Source organism: Octopus sinensis, linkage group LG3, assembly GCF_006345805.1.
Source record: "Octopus sinensis linkage group LG3, ASM634580v1, whole genome shotgun sequence".
NCBI classification, from domain to species: Eukaryota; Metazoa; Mollusca; class Cephalopoda; order Octopoda; family Octopodidae; genus Octopus; species Octopus sinensis.
In genome coordinates this window covers 138,331,891-138,358,807 of record NC_042999.1, presented here as the reverse complement: position 1 = coordinate 138,358,807, position 26,917 = coordinate 138,331,891, and positions in this window count along the sequence as shown.

Genomic DNA, 26,917 nt, shown 5'->3' with positions numbered 1-26,917 from the left:
GCTTGATGCCACAGACCTGTGACGTAGGGTGGCAATTTTCTGTAAAATGAAGACTACAGAAACTGATAGTTGTCACTGAACAGAGACTCAAAGTTTCTTCCAGTAGTTTCCATCATCGTTGAAACTTTGGAAGTGACGGCGATTGGTCATAGACAATATCGGTAGTTGGCAGAGTCAAGGGAAAACCAAAATTACAAACACTGTGCAGTCTTCAATCTGTAGTTCCTAGACGTGAAAATCCTGCGTTATTTGTTTAATAATTTAGGACTTAAACAATTGGTTTGCTTTTTAAAAACAGTAAGGCTTCTATTTTCGTTTCTTTTTATGACTTTGTCAGAAGAAGGTGCTAAGCTCATCATTTTCGTAGGTCTTCTAACGACTAAAATAAGAAGGTTCATCAATTACGTAGAACATATCTTATATATTGTAGTGTTATCAGATCTTCAAAATGTTGAGATAAATAGCTCTCGGAAATAACTTGAGTAACACTACCAAGATGCGACAATTAGGAGATGAAGATTTAATCCTGAAAGAAAGCCTACTGTAAGAATAAATAAATTCTGTTGTAGCTTAATTTTTTATTAGTCCTGATCGTGCTGGCATTCCAATCTATTATTCAGTATTGATTTGTTGTCTTCAAAGGAAGACTTTATCTTGATGCAACTGTCTCACTAGATCGAAGTGCATCCGAATTTTTGAGTTGTTAAGCGACTGACTACAAGATTTTCTCCATTTCAAAAGGGATGCTAATTCAACAGATGCTGACACTCATTTTCAGCGGAAGAGACTTGAACCACATGAAATAAAGTGCACTGTTTAAGGACACAACATACCATCCGAGCTGGAAATTGAACCAACGACCTTACGATCATGAATCCAACATCCTATTCCTAAGCCACACAATATATCATACAGTTTCCTTCCTTTCTTTAAGTGGATACGGTGAAACTTGGAAACGATTTGACTGCTATTTCTAGTAGTTCGGGGAACCGCATAGCAACTTCCTCATTGGTGTATTAAGCAGAAATATTCTTTTCTACTCTAAGCACAAGGTCCGAAATTTTGGGGGAGGGGCCATTCGATTAGATCGACTCCAGTACGCAATTGCTACTTAATTTATAGACCCCAAAAGGATGAAAGGCAAAGTTGATCTCGGCGGAATTTGAACTCAGAAAGTAAAGACACACGATATACCACTAAGCATTTCGCCCGGCGTGCTAACGTTTCTGCCAGCTCGCCGCCTTATTAATTAAACTGATACGAGAATTTGGACTGATAGTTATTTACCCTGTAAGCAGAAAGCAAAATGTTAGGATTTAAACTAATATGTAGAATGTTGTTCCTAAACAGCACTACACATTTCATCCTCTTCTCTAACATTTCTGACACCCGGCGTGCTAACATTTTTAAGCAGAAATATTCTTTTCTACTCTAGGCACAAGGCCCGAAATTTTTTGGGAGGCGGCCAGTCGATTAGATCGCCCTCAGTATGTGTCTTGCAATATCCCCTTTAAATTTTCCGTTCTAACTGTTGATGAAATATATCTAATTCGGCTTTTTATGATATCTTGCACTCAATAACCTGTCAGTAATAATGATTTGTAACTTCGGTAGGAGGTGACACATAGAAGAGGAAAGGATTGGACTGGAATGACAGATAATTAGGTTGTCTCTAGTGTTTGATTTTTGTTTAGTTTATGAACCCGGATTATATGAAGATGTGGCGAAGAAACAAACCGAAAGGCTAAACTTGAAGTTCGACTAGAATTCATGTTCACAATAATTGAAACCTATTTAACATGTTATTTGAAATATCTAATACACAATTTTTGAGCCTTTAGTGAAAATAGATAAACACATGACAGATAAAATATGTATTGGGCAAAATAAAAATATTCAGTGGATCTTTAAGTTATGGGAAGAAATGGGAAGATGTTGGACTAATGTAGTCTTAGACATATAGTAACTGTTTCAGGTGGAGTGGATACCATCGACTCTAGCACTTGGCTGGTACTTTATTTTCATTGACCCTAGAGGGAGGAAAGGCAAAGTTGGCTTTGGCGGGATTTGAGGGATTTGAAGACAGACCGTAAGCACGCAGAAACGTTAGCACGCCGGGCGAAATGCGTAGTCGTATTTCGTCTGACGTTACGTTCTGAGTTCAAATTCCACCGAGGTCGAATTTGTAAAGTGGTTTACAAATTCATGCTGATTTACGAAACAGAACACATTCGAGAAGCACTACGTTTGGGTCCGGCTATTAGATATAGGTTTAAGCGTATTGATAAGAACTCATTGGTTTAGATATATTTAACGATTTTTAAGCCACTGCTGGTCTATTTACCACCACAATTTGGACAAGCCATAAAGGGCTTGGATTGATATTTGTTATATCTACTAGAAGTTAGATCTCTTCAGAAACACTGCCTTCCCTACGAGCATGCATAAATACATAATATCCCAACCAGAAAGACATTTTCATCATTTAAGAGAAATAAGGATATCTCCAACCCCCCAAGTAAGGCAGAAAATATCTATGTCATACCAACGTGACAGATATACCCAAACTATGTTTGAGGATATCCTCTGGAATAATTGGCTTGACAGTCATACGAAAGCATACCACTAGAAATAGAATGCATCGACGCCGCTAAAAATAATGTATGATACTTCAACAATCAATCAATTTCCGATGACAAATACTGGTATCTCCCAATGAAATGTTAAATACATTAGTGCTGAGAGTTAAACCAGAATGATAAAGAATATTTCAGTAGTTTTTGGAAAATATGGAAGTTAGACCAACCCGCATTCAAAAAGAGTATATCCCACAACATTTTTAAGTACAAGTCCCTCACGCTTGTACCAACATTTGGAGAACTAGACTCTTTTACTCTTTTACTTGTTTCAGTCATTTGACTGCGGCCATGCTGGAGCACCGCCTCTAGTCGAGCAAATCGACCCCAGGACTTATTCTTTGTAAGCCTAGTACTTATTATATCGGTCTCTTTTGTCGAACCGCTAAGTTACGGGGACGTAAACACACCATCATCGGTTGTCAAGCGATGTTGGTGGCACAAACACAGACACACAAACACATACATACACATACATACATACATACATACATACATACATACATACATACATACATACATACATATATATATATATATATATATATATATAGTGAAGGCGCATGGCTCAGTGGTTAGAGCGTCGAGCTTACGATCGTGAGGTTGTGAGCTCGAATCCCGGACCGGGCTGCGTGTTGTGTTCTTGAGCAAGACACTTTATTTCACGTTGCTCCAGTTCACTCAGCTGTAGAAATGAGTTGCGACGTCACAGGTGCCAAGCTGTATCGACCTTTGTCTTTCCCTTGGATAACATTGGTGGCGTGGAGAGGGGAGGCCGGTATGCATGGGCGACTACTGGTCTTCCATAAAAAAAAAAAAAAACAACCTTGCCCAGACTTGTGCCTCAGAGGGTAACTCTCTAGGTGCAAACCCATGGTCACTCATGACCGAAGGGGGTCTTTACCCTTTATATATATATATATATATATATATATACATACATACATACATATATACGACGGGCTTCTTTCAGTTTCCGTCTACCAAATCCACTCACAAAGCTTTGGTCGGCCCGAGGGTATAGTAGAAGACACTTGCCCGAGGTGCCACGCAGTGGGACTGAACCCAGAACCATGTGGTTCGTAAGCAAGCTACTTACCACACAGCCACTCCTACGCCTGGGCATTTTTAGAGATCTGAAACATGAATGTCAAGATTAGGAAGATTTTAAGCACTAGTAGTAACATCTACACACCAACAATGACACAGTCAGGATCTGTGTTAGACGAATAGATGGAAGAAGCAAACAGTAACATGCATACGTCACATATAGCAATGAAAAGAAGATGACAATATCAGTGAGTAGCTTCAATGTTTAGGAGAGCAATTTATATCTCAAAGAAAACCATAGGTACATGCACACTTGTGTGCGTACATGCACACATATGTACGTACACGCACACTTAAACACATGCGTGAGATGTATATGTGTGTATGCATGTGTGCTTGTGTGTGTGCTCTAGTATGTGTGTACATGTACAAGAAAAGAACTCTAAACATACGCGTTTAAGTAATAGTTTTATAATAGTAATTTTAAAGTCAATAAGGGCTTGGCTGAAAAGAAAGTGTGTGTGTGTCTTCAGTCCACTACACAACCACTTTCGCCAAAACCACTAGACGGAGAAAAACTGCCTGCCTTTCCGGCCAAAGGAAAGAAGCGGGACGACTTCCAAGATGGAGTCGGCTGATAGTCGGATCTGTCTTACACGTGCTAAAAACTGTTCGACATAATTCAAGTCAGCAATGATCAAGCGGTGTGTGACTGTGTGCAAGGCAGTTTCATCGCTCTGTGCTCATTTCAAGCAGCCACGGCTGGCGCCATAACCATATCTGTGGAGTTTGTACCGAATCGATATGCCTCTATCCTGATACCACAGCCAAGCCAGAGACTTCTGGAAATTATCCATGGATTCTAGCCGGAAAGTCATCTGGAGCAGTCTAAGCAGTTGATTTTCATCGATGACCAGAGTTTCCCCGATAACTTCAGCGCTCTAATTTTCTCTAGAATACCATGGTCGAACTTTTACTGATAGCATTGCTAGATTTGCAGAAGGTTGTGAGCGCCTAACGGCACTCTGTGTATCAGGCGCTCTTTCTCGGTTTTGATTTTGGGCTGCGGTTGAAAGATACGATCTGCGTAAAAGCATGTCTAACAAAGGGCGACAATACTTACTCACCTTCAAGAAAACACTGAAGATGTATCCTCATCCCATGTCTACGCTTCATCAACGACAGAATGCCTAGTCCTCTGTACAGCAGATATTAACCACAAATGGATCGCCTGACCAGTAGAACACGTCCTCCCCACAGAAATCGAAAGAGCAAACATCCCATTCTGATCAGCTATGAAGTGAAATGAAGTGAAATTATGATTTTTTTCTGTAAGAGAAGCAACCCTCAGAAGCCACAATTATTGTCCCCTTCTTTACCGTGATGTAGGAGTCTTTATATAACAGTGTCCAGAAAACATTTAAACTAAACAAAATATTTCCAACAAAAGCAACTCACCTTTTTAACGAGCCAAGGTGAAGCACGTCCAACACAAAACAATAAAACTACCACCATCACCACCAACAACAGCAACAATAATAATCCTTTCTAAGATAGGCACAAGGCTTGAAATTTGGGAGAGGAGGCAAGTCGATTACATCGACATCATCGTTGAACTAGTACTTACTTTATCGACACCGAAAGGACGTAAGGCAAAATCGACTTCGGCAGAATTTTAGCTAAGAATATAAAGAGGGAGAAATTCTGCTAAGCATTTTGTCTGGCGTGCTAACGATTCTGCCAATTCGTCAGCTTTGATGATGATGATAATAATAATAATAATAATAATAATAATAATAATAATAATAATATAATAATAATAATAATAATAATTGCCGTACACCTGGGGCAATGAGCTTCTCTACCCTAGGTGTGCGGAAAACACTCGGCGAGAAACGGAAGAAAATTTGAAGAAAGAAGAAATAATAATAATAATAATAGTAGTAGTAGTAGTAGTAGTAGTAGTAGTAGTAGTAGTAGTAGTAGTAGTAGTAGTAGTAGTAGTAGTAGTAGTAATTTTGTCACGAGGGCTGCCATTTTGGTGGAGGGAATGATTCGATTATACCAACCCCAGTGTTCAACTGGTACTTATTTTATCGATCCCAAAAGGATGAAAGGCAAAGTCGCCCTCACCGGAATTAGGAACGTAACGACGGGCGAAATACCGCGAAGCATTTTGCCCGGCGCGTTAACGATTTTGCCAGCTCGCTGCCTTTGATAATATTAATAGTAATAATAATGATGATGATATAATAATAATAATAATAATAATAATAATAATATAATAATAATAATAATAATAATATAATAATAATAATTGCCGTACACCTGGGGCAATGAGCTTCTCTACCTAGGTGTGCGGAAAACACTCGGCGAGAAACGGAAGAAAATTTGAAGAAAGAAGAAATAATAATAATAATAATAGTAGTAGTAGTAGTAGTAGTAGTAGTAGTAGTAGTAGTATAGTAGTAGTAGTAGTAGTAGTAGTAGTAGTAGTAGTAATTTTGTCACGAGGGCTGCCATTTTGGTGGAGGGAATGATTCGATTATACCAACCCCAGTGTTCAACTGGTACTTATTTTATCGATCCCAAAAGGATGAAAGGCAAAGTCGCCCTCACCGGAATTAGGAACGTAACGACGGGCGAAATACCGCGAAGCATTTTGCCCGGCGCGTTAACGATTTTGCCAGCTCGCTGCCTTTGATAATATTAATAGTAATAATAATGATGATGATAATAATAATAATAATAATAATAATAATAATAATAATAATAATAATAAGAAGAAGAAGAAGAAGAAGAAGAGAAAAGAAGAAGAGAAGAAGAAGAAGAAGAAGAAGAAGAAGAAGAAGAAGAAGAAGAAGAAGAAAATTTCTAACATTAGCATATTTTTGGTGAGGATGGAGGAATGGTTCGATTATAATAAAGATCACTTCTGTATTAGCCTGAAGGGTGCCAAATAACAACACCCTACCTTATCATGTCCTACATCATAGTCATCATATAATCCACTCCCATCGTCATATAGGAAGAATAGATTTTCACTGAACAATTTGCTTTTCCTGTTCGTGCTGTCGAATATTCTGCACTGAATGAACTCCGTAACTTACGATGCAGAAATCCAGCGTATTACGAAATGATAACTCAACAGCAGTAACGGAATTTACTTAATAAAAACAAGCAAAAAACGGGCATAAAGGAATAGGGATATTAAAAACACTGACATGCTTTTTATCATTTACTGGGGAAGGTGAGGCAGTTCGTTTCCTGATTTCTTCGCCTATCTGCTACTTCACCGATTCAAACACAGCAGAAACACCTAGGATGGACATTGAATGATATCGAAAGGAGAACTTGAGTATTTATAATTTATTTGCACTTCATATAACACGTATGACCCTAAAGTTTATTTACGTGCGTGGGAACATCAAAATGTAGACAAATATAATATATATATATATATATATATATATATATATATATATAAGGTTAATCCAAACGGGAAAACAGAAAACAAACAACAACACGTGGAACAATTACAGTATTATTATTATTAGGCGCTCAGGAAAATGGAAGAAGGAGATATATATATATACATACATACATACACACACACATATCTATATATATATATATATATATATATATATATATATTATATATATATATATATATTATATATATATATATTTGTATATATGTATTTGTATATATATATGTTTGTATATATATATTATATATATATATATATATATTATATAATATTATTTGTATTATGTATTTGTATATATAATATATATATATATATATATATATATATATTTTCAACAATTGAGGGCAAAATTAATTAATTATTAATCAATTTCACCAAGTGTTCAGTATGCAAAGGGACCATTCAAGGCGAATTCAAATTATTACATTATATAAAAGGGCTTAGTAAAATAAATTACTTTGCCGCATACTGAACTCATTAGAAATAGCAGCTAAAAAACTTTTTTAAAGCTATTTCTAATACTTAAAGAAAATCTCTCTCATATATAGTGTTTGTTTAATTCAACTCACAAAAGTTTGGGGGTAAGGACATCGAAAAATCAAATGCTAAGGTTATTTGAGAACGTACGTTTCAAGATTAGTCAAAACAACACTTCTATCATCAGCTCAGAAATTCCTTGGTTTGGATTTGGAAACACTGAAAATAAGAACATACCCTTTCGAAGATCCGCTCGTAACTAACAGTGCCAACAAATTCAAATAAGCAAGCGAAGAATCTCTGTTCTCCCCTTTCCACCAGCGTGGGTTAAAATCATCAAACACTATGCTTATTTCGGTAAAATCCGAAGCATTAATCAGAGGGAGATTATTATAATTTCAACAATTGAGGGCAAAATTAATTAATTATTAATCAATTTACCAAGTGTTCAGTATGCAAAGGGACCATTCAAGGCGAATTCAAATTATTACATTATATAAAAGGGCTTAGTAAAATAAACACTTGGTGAAATTGATTAATAATTAATTTTGCCCTCAATGTTGAAATTATAATTAATCTCCCTCTGATTAATGCTTCGATTTTACCGAAATAAGCATAGTGTTTGATGATTTTAACCCACGCTGGTGGAAAGGGGAGAACAGAGATTCTTCGCTTGCTTATTTGAATTTGTTGGCACTGTTAGTTACGAGCGGATCTTCGAAAGGGTATGTCTTTATTTTCAGTGTTTCCAAATCCAAACCAAGGAATTTCTGAGCTGATGATAGAAGTGTTGTTTTGACTAATCTTGAAACGTACGTTCTCAAATAACCTTAGCATTTGATTTTTCGATGTCCTTACCCCCAAACTTTGTGAGTTGAATTAAACAAACACTATATATGAGAGAGATTTTCTTTAAGTATTAGAAATAGCTTTAAAAAGTTTTTTAGCTGCTATTTCTAATGAGTTCAGTATGCGGCAAAGTAATTTATTTACTAAGCCCTTTTATAATGTAATATATATAATATATATATATATATATATATATATATATATATATATATATATATATATATATATATATATATATATACTTTGATACTTTGATAGGTTTCGGCCATTATTGCCCAGGCCATGTCTAACTTAATAGCACCACCATATGTATATGTAAATATATAGATATATATAAATATATGTATAAATATATATCTATATACATATATATGTATATATATATATATATTATATAGAAAGAGAGAGAGAGATATATATATAATCATGTATATATATATATGTATGTATATATATAAATATATGCATATATGTGGTGTGTGTGTGCTACGTGTGTATGTGAGTATATGTGAAATATACATATATAATATATATATATATATATATATATATATATAAATACACAAATAATTGCCCCTTGGCTTACACGCTGAGTTGGTTCTGAAAGTTACAGTGCAAATTGAAATCCTGAAAAACGTTGGATATACCTTTATGATGACATTTATATAGAGCAGAAGCAAAATTAAAGATTTATTGAAATGGAATGATAATTATGATTTATGTGAGTGTATATGAGAGAGTATGCGTGTAAGTGTACACACACACACACACACACACACACACACACACACACACACACACAAAAGATGATAGAATAAGAACCAGGCTTTAAAAAAGTAAGAACCTGGGTATATTTCTTTGACTAAATCCCTTCAAGATATGGCCGCATTGAAATGAGAGAAACAAGTAAAAGATAGATGTGGTAAGTAGCTTGCTAACCAACCACATGGTTCCGGGTTCAGTCCCACTGCGTGGCATCTTGGGCAAGTGTCTTCTGCTATAGCCCCGGGCCGACGGAAACTGAAAGAAGCCTGTCGTATATATGTGTATATATATGTATGTGTGTGTGTGTGTTTGTGTGTCTGTATTTGTCCCCCTAGCATTGTTTGACAACCGATGGTGGTGTGTTTACGTCCCCGTCACTTAGCGGTTCGCCAAAAAAGACCGATAGAATAAGTACTAGGCTTCCAAAGAATAAGTCCCGGGGTCGATTTGCTCGACTAAAGGCGGTGCTCCAGCATGACCGCAGTCAAATGACTGAAACAAGTAAAGAGTAAAAGAGAGATAACGATATACGATATAATAACACGAGAAAGAAAATAGAATTCGTGCGAGTCTTTATTATTTACTACAGTCGTTTCGACCCATCCATCATACAACGGTGCCTCGTGGCTGTGTTGCTTTACAAACAGTTGTGATGCATCGTAGGTGTGGACGTGCTTCATCAGGTGACTTATCAAAAGGTATCTCGTTTATTTTTAAATCTCCGTTTCTAGTAGAATACATTTTGGTAGTTGTAATGTGCTATTCGTCTCCGTGAGGAACTGAGATATAATGTACAACTCTTCTTATATAAGCAATAAAGTGACTTACAATGAATGAGAAAGAAAAGATATACAAAAATAAGTAAATGAATAAAATAATGTTATAAACAATCGTGCAATCTGCAATCGGTATAGAACAAAAACAATTACACATACGAATTGGCCTAAACTGACCTTTATATCTTCACGAAACAAATAACCTAGCGTACCCATATATGTGTGTGTGTGTGTACACACACACACACAACACACACACACACACACACACACACACACACACACACACACATATATATATATATATATATATATATGTGTGTGTGTGTGTGTGTGTATGTATATACAAAGGCAAACAATTCACGAGAAAAATAATTCTTGAAGAATTAATTTGCTAAGATATTAATTTTGTTATTATCTGGAATGACTATTTTTAGAGTTTAATTTCAGGAAGTAAAGATAGCAACAATAGTAACGTTACTATGTAATATTACTTGGGAGGCTGGCAGAATTGTTGGGGAGTCGGACAAAATGTTTGTCAGTATTTGTACCGCCTCCTTACGGTCTTGTTTCTTTATTGCCCACAAGGCGCTAAACATAGAGGGAACAAATAAGGACAGACAAAGGGAATAAGTCAATTACATCGACTCCAGTGCGTAACTGCTACTTAATTAATCGACCCCGAAAGGATGAAAGGCAAAGTCGACCTCGGCGGAATTTGAACTCAGAACATAAAGACAGACGAAATACCTATTTCTTTACTACCCACTAGGGGCTAAACACAGAGAGGACAAACAAGAACAGACAAATGGATTAAGTCGATTATATCGATCCCAGTGCGTAACTGGTACTTATTTAATCGACCCCGAAAGGATGAAAGGCAAATTCGACCTCGGCGAAATTTGAACTCAGAACGTAACGTCAGACGAAATACGGCTACGCATTTCGCCCGGCGTGCTAACGTTTCTGCGTGCTTACGGTCTGCCTTCAAATCCCTCAAATTCCGCCAAAGCCAACTTTGCCTTTCCTCCCTCTAGGGTCAATGAAAATAAAGTACCAGCCAAGTGCTGGAGTCGATGGTATCCACTCCACCTGAAACAGTTATTATATGTCTAAGACTACATTAGTCCAACATCTTCCCATTTCTTCCCATAACTTAAAGATCTACTGAATATTTTTATTTTGTCCAATACATATTTTATCCGTCGTGTGTTTGTTTATCTATTTTCACTAAAGGCTCAAAAATTGCGTATTAGATATTTCAAATAATTGTTAAATAGGTTTCAATTATTGCGAACATGAATTCTAGTCGAACTTCAAGTTTAGCCTCTCGGTTTGTTTCTTCGCCACATCTTCATATAATCCGGGTTCATAAACTAAGCAAAAATCAAACACTAGAGTCAACCTAATTATCTGTAATTCCAGTCCAACCTTTTCCTATTCTATGTGTCACCTCCTACCGAAGTTACAAATCATTATTACTGATAGGTTATTGAGTGCAAGATATCGTAAGAAGCCGGATTAGATAGATTTCATCACCATCATTAGTATAATCATTATTAGAAGTGGGTTTTTTTTGTTGTTGATATTGTGGTTTGAATAGGCGGTCAATTAAATGAAGTCTTCATTTTCCTGTATCAGCAGAGAAATGAGAACGATGGTCTTGATCAGAACGTAAACCAAAACACACACATACATACCTTATCTATGTATGTATGTATGTATGTATGTATGTATGTATGTATGTATGTATGTATGTATGTATGTATTAGGTTTCATAATTTCATATACTAAAAAGGAAATACTTCGCCAACACCACACATCTCCATTTATTTCTTCCTCGTCTCACATGAAAAACGAACGTTCATACATGCACGTACAGACATACGCACGTGTACACACACCTGTACACACACATAAAAAAAACATACGAGTGTGTGTGTGTGTGTGTATTTATACTTGCATACATACATACATACATACATACATACATACATACATACATACATACACACACATATGTATACAATGTGTGTGAAGCAGCTTTTCACTTAGATGTAATTTAAAAAGTACGACTATGTTCTAGTTTAGTATTACGTATTAAAGTTTTCGAATTTCGTTAAGAAAACTCTTGCATTTTGTTTGGAACAATAAATTTCTAAGTTAATTTTTATAGAGAGGATATGAAATATTATTGGCTTCTTGTAGCCCCTCTTTAACAGCGGACGACTATTGTTTATACAAACTTTATCGCCACATCACCAGTCACGTAGTTTAACCGTTTGAATTAGGCGGTCTTATCTTATTCGTGACGAGTGTATGTTGAATATTTTACCATTAAGCTAAACTGCCCGCTGACAACACTTCCTCCGATATTAAACACTAAATATTGGGTTGTCTGGAAAGTTCGTGCCGATTTATAGTAGCTTACTTTTTGACTTATTTTAGAACATGGTTGAGTCCATAAAATAGGATTTAACTACACCTCCATTTAGAGCACAGTTTAAGCTATCTTTTCGTGGAAGATAGCTTATTGAAATGTAAAAATCACGCTTTATATGAGGGTGGGAGTTCGACTCCCATGTTTGTTAGTTGACAACTTTTTACTCCTTGTCAGAGCATTAATACCCAATTTTTCTCTTGTCTTAACAGCGACACTGTGTTCCAAAATATCACTTCTCTGTATCAGTTTATTGTTTGGTATGATTATTTTGTGTTTCGTTTCATAAGATTTTTTTTCATCTTTTCAATAGAGGGTATGTATTTAATTCAACACCACAATACAATCATGTAAACTCGAGAACGAGGTACAAATAATCCAACTGTAAAAGTGAAAGTTGTAAACCACGTGATTTTAACAGTTGCATTGGTCATATGAGCATAAGACTTTCTCTTTTGTCACCATGCATTTTACAAGAAGTATCTATACTTCTATGAGAGAGAAAGGGAGACAGAGACATAGACAGAGACAGACAGACAGAGAGCAGTGAATAACAGCGTTGAATTTGTTTATTGGTTGGATTTGTTAATATGTCTCTTCCAGATCAAAATTCTAAAATTCTCACAATGCAAATCCAAAAGCTATAGCGATCTATCTCTCTATCTCTGTCTATCTGTCTGTCTGTCTGTCTGTCTGTCTATCTATCTATCTATCTATCTATCTATCTATATGTATATATCTGTATGTATATATATGAGAGGGAGAGTGTGGACTAGAAGAAGGTTGAATATAGCCCACGGCTGTTTCCAAACTTGTCAGGATCTCCAATCGACACCTGACTTGATTAAATATATATGTACTCTACATCACATTTTGGAAATATTTTTCATCTGCTTAATTGTGCTTTGACAAAAGAGACCGACTGAAGATAAGAACCGTAGTTGAAGTGTTCGACTAACTCTACAAGATGATGCTTCATTCAGTACGACCGCAACCAATGACAGAGACAATTAAAATCGTAAAAGAGTATGTATGTGCGTGCATATATATATATATATATATATATAAACACACACACTCATATATATATACTTATATATGCATATATACACATATATACACATATTTACATAATACACGAACACACAAACATATATATATGCATATACACATACATATATATATACGCACATACATACACACATTTTGTGTGTTTTCTGTCAACTGTACACTTGTTTTAATTAAAAACAAATAGTTACGATATAATTTAGTATAAACTAACCTAGTATTTCAAATGTTATCAGTTCAACTTGAAACAAGCCACACAAGTCCTCGGACATGTCTCGCAAGTGCATGTGTATGTGCGTGTGTGTGTGTGTATGTGTGTGTGTGTGTGTGTGTGTGTGTGTGTGTGTGTGTGTGTGTGTGTTGTCGTGTGTGTGTGTGTGTGTGTGTGTGTGTATGTGTGTTTGTTGTCGTGTGTGTGTGTTGTGGTATGTGTGTGTTGTGGGGTGTGTGTACGTGCTCGCGCACGCATCCACATACGTTGTTTTTATTTATTCCATTTTGCTAATTTTGACCTAAAACGCGCCAGCTCCTTGGAATTCCATCATTTTGTGTAATTGGGCTAGGAGTGCTGTTTTTCTTCAGGAAAAATAAACAAATCTTGTCTGGAGTAACTCTGTTTTATTTGTTACTCTGATCGCTTTTTATTTTTCTTATTTGTTCGTCGTCGTCGTCGTCGTAACGGTTCTTATGGTAGTTTTTTTTCTCTCTCTCTATTTATAACTGCGTTGGTGGAATAATATGTACTATTTGACAGTGGCGGTCGGTCATCGAGTGCACTGATGAAAATGATGATAACCCCCATTTGATTCTATTTTTGTTAATTTTCGTCGTCGTTGTTGTCGATGTGGTCGTGGTAACTTTTGATATTGATGTATGTTGTTTTTATTGTATATCCGAAACATTCCCTTCTCAACTGTTTCCATTATTCGTACAAAATTAAGGTCATGTTTATTTCGTTTGTTCCTACATTTGTTATTTATGTAGTTGTATTAATCCGGTTTGTTTGGGGACGTTTTTTTATTATTATTTTACTGAATTATATAAACTTAATAGTTTCGGAGTTGTACTTTCTTTGTAAGTAATTTGATTAGGTACTATGTATTGAAATTATAACAATTACATCATGGAACAACCGCTCTGCCATTTCAAATCATACAAAAGCTATTATATTTGTTTATGAGATAAATAAAAACTACATATAACAGTTTTGTGTGAGTTAAGATGGTTAAATGGCTCTTCTCTACAATGTCATGTAAAACTGAATATTTTATAGGAGAAAGTCAGAGAAAAAATTAAAGATTCTATCTGAGATCTTGGCATGTAAACCTCAATGATTTGAAATAATCCTTTCTACTATAGGCTCAAGGTCTGAGATTTTTGAGGGGTGGTGCCTAGTCGATTATATCGACCCCAGTGTTCAACTGATAATTATTTTATCGACCCCGAAAGGATAAAAAATAGAATCGACCTCGCCAGAATTTGAACTCAGAACGTAAAAACGGGCGAAATGCCGCTAAACATTTTCTCCGACGTGCGGACGATTCTGCCTGCCGCTGCCTTATTTATAATAGTAACATTGGCTTCAAATTTTGGCACAAAGCCAACAATTTTGGGGGTGGAGACAAGTCGATTAAATTGACCCGGTGCTCAACTGATACTTATTTTATCGACCCCGAAAGGATGAAAGACAAAGCCGAACTTGAGAGGATTTTAACTCAAATCAAGATGGACGAAATGCCGCTAAGCGGTTTGTCCGGCGTGCGGACGATTCTGCCTGCTCGCCGCCTTAAAATAATATTAAAAACGTGTACAATATTGTAAAACCAGAAAAAGAAACAACATTAATTGCAAATTTTCCTAATAAACAGCAGATTATGCTTTAAAAGTAACAGACTTAAGAAATTAACATTGTAATAGGTGCAAATTTAAGTCAATATTACATATTTGTTGTTGAAATATATATGTTGAAGTTTAGTCAACTCAAGGGATTTTGAAATTGACTACTATTCTCATTATCAAAAACTTTATTATCCAAGGACAATGTGTCGTATATCTCTGTGTCATGGTTGATAAAGATATGAGAACAAAGATTAGTGAGTACGTGAATGAACGTATCAATTTGTATTTGTGAATAAAATGTGTATATGCTATTTGACGAAAGAGAGTTAGTTGCCAGATAAAGAAAAACTGACTTAATTAGCTATATTTTGTCGAGGAACCTTGATCTCTATTTCCAACAGGAAATTTCAATTTTTCTCAGCGTTGCTTATGTTTTGAAACCAAGAAGTTTACCGAAACTTTTTTGAACATTTTTAACTACCGTCTCTGTTGCCAGTGAGATACGAAGACCAGAAAATAGGAAAACAGAGACAAAGGAAGTTAAAACAAGAACATTATTCATATGCTTTATATACACAACAAGAAATTGAATATCTCTAGTATTGAAGGCTTTAAATGTAAATACATACAGGGTGCGAGGGGTAAACTGTCGCCATTTTATATTTATAATTTCACGCATGATCATTGTTTGTTTTTGAATTTGTCGACTACATAGTTTAGTAGGGTCAGTTGGTCACCGTTTGTGAGAAATACAGCACCACGATACAATTCACTCTGCCAGAAATTTGGAAATGACATGCTATACTGCTTGGCATTTGCAGCGGAAGCTCCAATACGAAGAGATGGTGAACACACAGAACAACCTTTAGCTTGCTGTGTCCCCAAAACATGTACCGAGAGTGATAAAAATCAAACATCCAGTCAACATCATGGTGTTTGGAGTGATCATCTTCCTTCGCGGCCTCAGAGGCTTATATCAAGTGCCTAGAGGAAGTAGTGATGCCATGGGTCAAGAGAGTGGTTGCTGGAAGACCTTATTTCTGGCAACAGGACTCTGCACCATGTCACACAAGCAGGAGACTCCAGTCATGGCTGTCAGACAATTTCTGCAACCACATCACCTCCAACATCTGGCCATGTAAATATATCTGTTAAAATGAGATATCAGTGTTATTTTCATTTTTGCGTAATTTAGACGACAATATATTCACCGCATCCTGTGTATTTATATATATATATATATATATATATTATATATATATATATATATATATATATATATATATATATATATATATATATATATATAAACACGCACGCACACTCACACACAGAGGATGCAGTGAATATATTGTCGTCTAAATTACGTAAAAATGAAAAAAAAATATATTCGACTGTATACCTTATTAACAATGTTAGAAATATACTTATAAATTGATGATTGTCATCAATTCCCAGTTCCTTTGTATCCTCTACAGAAATAAATGGTGTCGTGTAAAAATGATTTGAGACTGAAAATAATAGCAACATATTTGCCAACAGACCGTCACAAACCAAAGTTAACTCTGTTCGAGAAGACCAATGTCATATAATAATCTTTTATCATACTGTCATTTTCTTTTTCAAACAATCATATCTTTTATTCTTTTACTTGTTTCAGTCATTTGACTGTGGCCATACTGGGACACCGCCTTGAAGGGTTTTAGTAGAAAAAACAACCCTAGGACTTATTCTTTGTAAGCCTAGTACTTATTCTATCGGCTTCTTCTGCTGAACCTTTAGGTTATGTGAACGTAACACATCAACATCGGTTGTCAAGCAAAGGTGGGGGGGGACAAACACAGACACAAAGGCATACACACACATAAATATATATAAATATATATATATATATATTATATATATATATATACGACAGTCTTCTGTCAGTTTCCGTCTACCAAATTCACTCACAAGACTTTGATCAGCCCGTGACCACCGTAGAAGATATTTTCCCAAGGTGCCATGCAGTAGGACTGAACCTGGAACCATGTAGTTATGAAGCAAACTTCTTACCACACAGCCACGCCAAGAGACATCATTATCAAATCTGTTCCTCGCGGATTTGATTAGAAAGAAAAATTGTTCTTTATAGCAGATCGAATAACTTTATAAAGACTTTCACATCGACGTTGTTGTTGTTGTTGTTGTTGTTGTTGTTGTTGTTGTTGTTGCTGCTGCTGCTGCTGCTGCTGCTGTTGTTGCTGCTGCTGCTACTGCTGCTGCTGTTGTTGTTGTTGTTGTTAAGCAACAAGATGGGTAAGGGTGATTAGGTGATGGTCTAGGGCTTAGGGGCAGGAGACCCCAGACCTTGGGGGAAAAAAAACTTTGGTCGTCTTGTTGTAGTCGAGGGCTCTTCGTTGACGCCCGACACCATGGGAGTTTGCCCTCGAAGTCGCTGGAAATGGAGATCTCCAGGTCCAAATTCTTGAACGGCTGCTGCTGCTGTAGTAGTTGCTTATTTCCAGGCCTGCTTCGTCAGAGCTGACCTGGAAATAAACAAGAGCAGTAACAAAAGAAAAAAATACAGTAATAAAATGTACTCCAGCCTTGACTACCCCGTATTTCTTTCAGCTATTGTATTAGGGGTACCAAAAAGTAATGTCGCGTTTCCAAGCAAAGAGTGTAATATCATACCACAAACAGCTTACAAAAATTTCTCTTTACAATCAACCAGTCAGCATACAGTTAACGACCAAACGTCGATGTGAATATACTTTATGTGTGTATACGTTCCATCTAATCGACCGTGGAAGACAAGGATTTTAGCGAGCTGCATATTCGGCATTACATGCTTTGTGAACTTCGTAAGAGCAACAACAATGCAAGACGTTCAAGGGAAGAACACATGTACTGTATACCTATTTCTTTACTACCGACAAGGGACAAAATACAGAGGGAACAAACAAGGACAGACAAACGGATTAAGTCAATTATATCGACCCCCGTGCGTAACTGGTACTTATTTAATCGACTCCGAAAGGATGAAAGGCAAAGTCGACCTCGGCAGAATTTGAACTCAGAACGTAGCGGCAGACGAAATACCGCTAAGTACTTCGCCCGGGGTGCTAACGTTTCTGCCAGCTTGCCGCCTTCATACCCTGATGGTGTCAGTGTTATACATGATTCACCACATTGTCCAACAGTTAACTTAGTGCTAGTATATTTAGCGTAGTTAGTATTAAAAATCCTGATTATTCAGTGAGGAAAAGTCAACATTAGCTCAATGACTAATATTATATTCATCATTTTGGCATGTACGGGGCAAAACTTTGGGCATGTTTCTGTCTTATTAGACATCTCCATCGAATCATAAATATTTAAGACTATAATGTCTGATATGAAAGATATTTAACTCTTATTTCTAGCAACTCGATTTACCGCATATGTGATGTGTACCGGAAACATGTGTACCGGGAAGAAAACGATATAAGATGGCTAATATTGTTTATTGTTTTGCTTTGTATTGTATAATTTAATATAATGTAATGATGATTACTTGTTGAGAAAATGGGGTACTTTTATACTCCATCCAACAGAAAAATCTTTACTATTAAATCACAATTGCTCGTGTTATTGTTGTTGCTGTTTCTACTGTTGCGGCTACTGTTGCTGTTGTTTAGGTTGTTAGTATGATGATGGAAACGATACAGTACCGGACTTTCAAATAGTGCCTAAGTCAAGATTTCTCTTCCGCCTTCTGAAGCCTATAAATTGATGTACTAGTGAAGTACTGAGGTCTGTTATGTTTTCTCTACAAACTACTTAACTCCCTGTCTGTGAGAAATATTGACGGTTACAACGCATTTTATCGTTGAAGGTTGGTGAGAGGAGGTGGATTACAACGGTAACGATAACGGTGATGACAACGACATGGCGATTATGATGATATCGGAAATATTAATAACAATGATGACAATGAAAATTGTGACGAAATAATCACGACGATGGAGCCGGCAACTGTGTTGGCGACGGTGGAACCAGCATCAAACGATGCGAACGACAACAAACAACGACAGTTCCTGCATCATCAACAACAGCAGAAAAAGCCAACAATGAAGCCTCCACTCGGTCGCTCAGCCGGCCAAAGATAGCAGCCAAATCTTCCTTAAATCATACCCTACTATCTTATGATGATATTAAGTCGTATGGAATGTTGTCATATGCATTTTGTGCGCAAAATATATGTGAAGGTGCGGTGCCTACTTGTTAGAATATTGGACTCATGATCATATGTTCGAAGGTTCAATTCCTGGACCGGAAGACACTTAACCACGGCATTTCATTTCGCTTTGCTCCAGCCCACTCATCTTTCAGATGAGTACCAACTGGGTGTTGACACAACCTCGCTATCTCTTTTCTTCCTCTCTCTAGTAATCATATCCTGGGATTCCACCCTCACACCCCAATCGATGGAGTAGTATATCTGCAAAAACAATATTCTCAGACTTTCTGCCCGACAGCACCTCTCACCTAACAAAAACGAAAACAGAGGAGCAGGCGTTCCAATTGGTCCAAACACTTCTTTACACAAGACCCAGTCGTCAAGCAATGATAAATCACCTAAGTGATGTGCGTTGGTTACACCCACTTAGAATTACAAGAACAGTTTCCTCAAGAATCCACTTGGTGTTGAAGGCCCAACATCCAAATTTATTAGAGTTCCTTTGAAGACATATCTACTCCCTACCCTCTCTATTATATATTACATCAAATGGAAGTCAATGGCTTTGTGCATGTTTGATGATTTCATTAATGACAAACGCTGGGCTTTTCAAGTATTTTGAGGATTATCTTTAACTCTGCGTTTAATAGAATTTAGAGCCTAAAGCTTTTCGCATCAAGACAGGCATGAACAAACCTGACATTGACAAATAGAGTTTGCCAGGCAGAGCATCTAGTTCGGATTAATCGAGTTGCAAAAATAGCACATGCTAAGGGCACTGCATTTTCCAAAGAAATGCGCCAATGTAGTTAACGCTAAGCAAATTACAATTACAAAATGGAATGGCAATGATAAATACGCAGACTTAATTTTTGTTGGATGCTAATTAATAGACTTACCAGTCTGTTACTGTATTTCAATACATTAAACACGTTATAGAAATACCGAGCTTAATTATAATTTTTGTCGTAAACAAAATCATTTGCACGTATCAAATTACTACAAATTTAGTTTAAATACTGTAATACTAACCAACACCATTAAATCAAATCGGGATTTTTAAACAATTAAGAAACACTTTATGTGTATAATCTCAACTTTAATCTTATATTACTAAGCAAAACTATAAGATAAATCGATTGAAATAAATGCAGTCATATTTTCAACATTAGAAATATAAAAAAAAAAGAAGGCAAAACGAATTTGCATTATAATAGGTTTGTATATCAGGAGAGAATATTTAACATGTGTGTTTTCATTATCTAAATAACAACGCTATATATTAGCTAATTCGCTTAAAGTAGTATTTAATATTTTAGATTTTCGTTTGTTTTTTCCAGTTTGGAACGAAATCAGGATCTACTGAGGAAAAGTCTAGCCTTTCACGTTCACCCTGAACCAATGTAAACAGATGAACCCTTTCCCTGTAAACCACTATGTCTATAATATTTATAAACCATTCTTATTTCTGAAAGCTCCTCAGATAAAGGTTGTGAACGTCAGCATACATAGGAAAATTCATCGGGTGAGACGATATCGGGAATATGGGCGGTTGCTAAGTATTTGCAAATAAAAGACCTTCTCCATTGAGTTGCATATTTAAACTTGTCATATGTTCCAGTTCTTTGAGCAGTGAGAACCTTACTTGGATTTTCGTAAGGGATGAACATACGATAAAGAAGGAAATGCTAATATAATTTACTACAAGTAAGTTGCTATCTTCAAGAATTAACTCTCAAACACATCAATGAGTAGGTAAATATCAAACTGAAGGTTAATAAATAATAGAAACTTTACATTCATTTCGGTTACTCTATCCCAAGCTGATCGACATATATCGAAAATTCATATATGCAGTTGGATCCGTAAAAGTGTTATAGCGATTCAGGTAAGTGCGAAGCGTCTCTAGGATTTGTTTAGCACACACCCCACCCCAAATGGCTTCATATTTGTAGACTTGCGACATTTCTCAGTTTGGAAAGTCCTACATGAGAATCAATATTTAGAATGAATGGACTAATTAAAATAGCTTCCTTAATTTAACGTCTTTTGAAACTGTATGTATAGTTATTGCAAACTTCATTTTACACATTGTTGGGTAAGTTAGCTGTGATCACATGTTTGTCTTATTCCTATGTCTAAAGAAAAATTCTTGGTACTGGAAGACCAGCTGTGCAAATCATTTGACCTGCTTTTATTTAATGAATGTGCGCGGAAGTTTTTTTTTTTTTTTTTCCCTGTCACTTTTATTTATCAAATTTCTGTTTCAGATAATCCTAAAGGTACGCTACCCTCTGAAACTGCTACCTTAGGACATGATACGTTTTGTAATTGCAACCTTTTGACGTATAGCCTCGGCTTGCTACCGCGTTTCATGTTTATTAACATGAACTTTGTTTATGCATATTCATTGAAATTTCCATTGAGCTTGCAATAAGCACTTGAACGAGAGATGCTGAACTTCATTATACTTCTGGAAGCGCAAAACATTAAGGAAAGGAAGTAAAAAAAGAAGTGACCAACAGTAGCCTAGCTAAGGGTATGAGGCGAGACAGGCGGTCTGCCACGGGCGACGCATTTATAAAGGCGGCATTTTTGAGTCCGTTGTATAAGCCTCTTAGCATTGTGGGTTTCCCCGGGTGGCATGCAATCTAGCTACGCCACTGATGACCAATTTAAGATATTAGAAATATGGAGGTTGGCAATATTTTGGTGTTAATGTAAATAGTAATGGTGCTATAACAGTGGAAACTGAGGATATATGAATCGCTAATTCTAAAGTAGCAGATGTACAACAGCAGTCAAGCCTCAACCGAGTACGAAATAACAAATAAAAAGTAAACGATACTGATGTAAATATCGATATGCCCAAACAAATTAGATTACTGCGTTTGTAAAAGGAAGGGATGAATGTCACATTAAACTTTCCACATCCATGCGACTGTATACATTGAAAAGAACCTTCGGCAGAGTCAGAAATTTTATTTCACACAAACCTACAAACAGGCAGCATACAATAAATTTTCTGAGCTATTCAAAGAGCAAAGGAAGTATCTTTTGTTTCGCATGCATGGTTAAAACTTCCAGGATGCTTATTAAAGTTAAGTGAAAAGAGGTTTAACGGTTGAAGATATGCAAGCAAGGATTGAACAAAAGTATTGTTGCGTATCTCCAGAGCGAATAATTGAAGTTGTAAAGATTTTAGCAAAATGAGGCCTTCCATTTCGCAGTAGTGATGACACGATTAACTCTCTTCGAATTTCGCCGATTTGTTAAAATTACTAGCCTAGTTTGAACCAACCCCCGTTTTTTTTTTCTTTTTCGTATTTTCTTTTTTGTTTTGTTTTTTAAACTTTTTTTTACAGCGTCTATAAATATCCGAGTAAACGAACTTAGAGAGCTTAAATCATTCCTAAATCTGGTTGACTCCAACGCATTGGATCACACTATAAGTGATGTAAAGAAATACAAGTATTCAGCAGTTTCGTGTGATTCTATTCATGATATACCTAATGTGGATCAGCTGATTTTGACGGTGCACAATGTTTTGTCATCCAGGCCAGATGGAAGATTTGTGAAATCTTTGGATATAAATTTATATAATACTGAACAGGTCAAAGTTTACTTAACTTTTAAAGGAAAATGACATCGATATAGAAGACCGGCATGGTCGAAGTTATGACAATGCCAGCAAAATGATGGACAAATATAGTGGCTTAAATGTGAATTAAAGAGTCCACTTAGTTTGTGGATTACACTTCATGTTTTGCACAGTCAAAAAATTTTAGCTGAATGTTGTCAAAAAGCATTACTTTCTTTTGAATTTGTGTAGTCGGGTTAACCTCTTCCTGCTTCTACCTATCGTTGGTATTTCCTTTCTGTTGCATTATCTGATGGTAGTATTTGATGACTGTGTAAAGTATATTTCAGATAACAGATGATCAGCTCGCGCAGACCCTACAAAAGCAATATTACACAACTTTCTGCAATAAAATATGCCTTTGATGACATTTAGAATGACGATGGCCAGAAGAGACAATGATTACAACTCATTGAGTGGTTTGAACCAGAATGTGAGATCAATATTGTGAGATCAAATATTTCAGAGATCAAGACTTGAACCCAGTTTGTGCACTCTACGAACCCATGTACAGATGTAATCAAAAATCATGCGGTTTATTTTTTCAGGCACTGAGCAAAATGTCGAAGTTCTCACTGAGTGTGAAGATTATTAACAGCACACTCGAAGAAATCACAAGTGATATCACGAATAGAATGATTTTCCAGTTGCCCCAGCACTCCTGATCAGTTTGCTGACCCTCAAACGCTTTATTAGGAGTTTAAAGGACGAACATTTCTTACCGTTATTGACAGCTAATCAAAACGTCAGAGAGTTTATGAAAGAATAAATGGTGCATTTGGATTCCTTCGTCAATTACAGTCATATATACACATACTGAGATTGTAGAGGATTAATCAAATTTTGACCAGATGGTCTTGGTGAAAAATTCGTTCAGTTCATTGAAATGTTTAAAGCTGGTATTCATATTAGTACCAAGAAGGACATAAAGTTAAAGTTTTACACTTATAGCCTTATTTTCCAAATGTAGAAAATACCTTTCGCTTCTATTTGTTGCTCATGGGTACCAACTACAGTAAAGGCAGTTCATTTTCAAAATTGAAAGAAGTTTCAAAGGAACCAGTGGTCATCATGGACTGAAACAGTGTGGACAATCTCCTTATAAAGAACATTGAATATAAACTTTCTCTTACTATTGACATTCTCACAATCACCAACTGATTTGCTTGCGTTAAATCTAGAAAATGTAACTTTTAAATTATAGTTTATTATGTAAGCAAAAGTTTTGTTTCAATATTTTTGTATTGTTATATCATCTAGGACTTTATAGCATATGCTACAGACCCTTTACTAGCTTACAGTTTTTGCAACAGTGACCTTCCTTGTGAAGTCGTCTAGCATCGCGTGCCTCAGGCATTGTTATTGGTTTTCACATTTTAAGTTGGAAAATGTCATATATAAACTCTAAAATATTTATTTCTGTAGTTTAGTTTTAAATGGTATAAACTTCTGTCTGTTTCAGCTTTATTGCTGGTTCTATTTCAAATTCCTGTTTTATGAACTCAACCATGTTCTAAAATAAGTCGAAAGATAAGCTACTATAAATCGGCACGAACTTTCCGAACAACCCAATATTATTCCTACTCATGTTTTCCGTTTCTATCTGGAAGATCTCAAGCACTTAATGTAGCGTTCCTTCCAAGCACGTGACACTCCGAGAAAATCCTTGGGTTACTGGTAACCTCTAGCTGATCCAGTTTCTAGGTGTGTCTCTCCAAACTTTTCACACATTCTGAAGTGATTCACTTCATTAAACAATATCGTTTTTTTTATTATTATTATTTTGGCTCTGTGTTTGATAAACTATTTCAATCATTTACAAAAATCGATTAAATCGATTACCCCTTCTCCACCACGAAGTTGCGAACCATTCAACGAAAGAGCTCCACACAAGATCAGTTATAAATAACACCCAAATCTTTCACAAACGCCATAACACACAGTCTTTAAGATTAAAAAAAAAAGTACACATTTGATAATGTAGTTCAAGTGATTCTATGACTCGATCAGAGCTAAATTGGGATTAAATGACAATATCAAGGTTGCGGTTTTATGCCATCGTAAACAAAGCAATGAATGAATCTACGCTCCACCGCCGGAGCCGCTATCACCACCACCTCCACCACTACCACCACCACCACTAGCAACAACAGCAACGGTACCGTCACCGCCACCAACATCACTATCCTCCGCCCACAACTACATTGTATTGCCGATAATTTATGGAGATTAGTTTTAGACATTGGCTAAGGTTGAGTGGAACTAATCTATAGACTGGTACAATGGCCTGATGTTTGTTATATAAATAAAGTCTTATGTGCGTGTACGTGTGTGTGTGTGTGTGTGTGTGTGTGTGTGTGTGTGTGTGTGTGTGTGTGTGTGTGTGTCAGATAGTTTTTCATTGAAAGACAAAAACTGCTGGCTGGCTATAAAACATTTGTGTCATAGCTGCTGCTGCTGCTACTACTACTACTACTACTACTACTACTACTACTACTACTACTACTACTACTTCAATAACAACTCTTACAACAACACCCACCACTACTAATAAAATTAACACCAACGCCAACCTCTTATCCGACCATCTAGCAATAACAGCCAAACATCTTCAACTCACACCTTAGTCTTAAAAAACCTAACTTTAACATTGGATGTACACTAAGCTTGAAATGAATCAATAACTTTGAAAAAGGGCGATATGCTTAAAATTAGAATGTCTTTGATTCTAAGTCTAGCCGAAAAAATGGATTGATGCGGTTAACGACAGCTATAGGTAAAAAAGAAATATCGTGGGAGGCGACATTCTGAGTAGGAACGACGGGGTGAAGTGATTACTACAAGGCTTCACAAGTAACTTATATTAGTATGGGTTACACAAAACAATAACAGTATGGGTTACGAGAGAAGGAGGATTGTATGACCCGAGAGCACTCAAGTGAGGATTATAGGAAACCAGCCAGTTCTAAAATTACAGGGAGCCACTAGCCCAAAGCTATCTTCTTCATGGCTAAAATAAATCTACTACGAAAGACAAAGAAGAAAAGGAAAGGAAGAAATTTGGTCAATGTGGCATTTTTATATAGAGCTAAGTCAACTAATTTTAGCCAGCAACCTTAAGCCAATATTGCTTTTTATCACGAGTGAACAGTAATGGTATAAAGGATAGCGAGAGAACTCTTAATTGGCGCTAAACAACAACTACAACACAAACATGAACTGGTTCTCTGTTAGTCACAAGGGCTGAAAAAAAACAGTTAAGGCAATACAAAGACAAGGGACAAAGAGGATTTATATATACTTATTCTTTTATTTGTTTCAGGCATTTGACTGCGGCCATGCTGGAGCACCGCCTTTAGTCGAGCAAATTGACCTCAGAACTTATTCTTCGTAAACCTAGTTGTTATTCTATCGGTCTCTTTTGCCGAACCGCTAAGTTACGAGGACGTAAACACACCAGCATCGGTTGTCAAGCAGTGGTGGTGGCGGGGAACAAACACAGACACAAAGACACACAGACACAAAGGCACACACACACACACATATGACGAGGACAAACAGCACACAAACATACACACATGCATCATACATGCATATATACATATATATATATATATATATATATATATATATATATATACGATAGGCTTCTTTCAGTTTCCGTCTACCAAATCCACTCA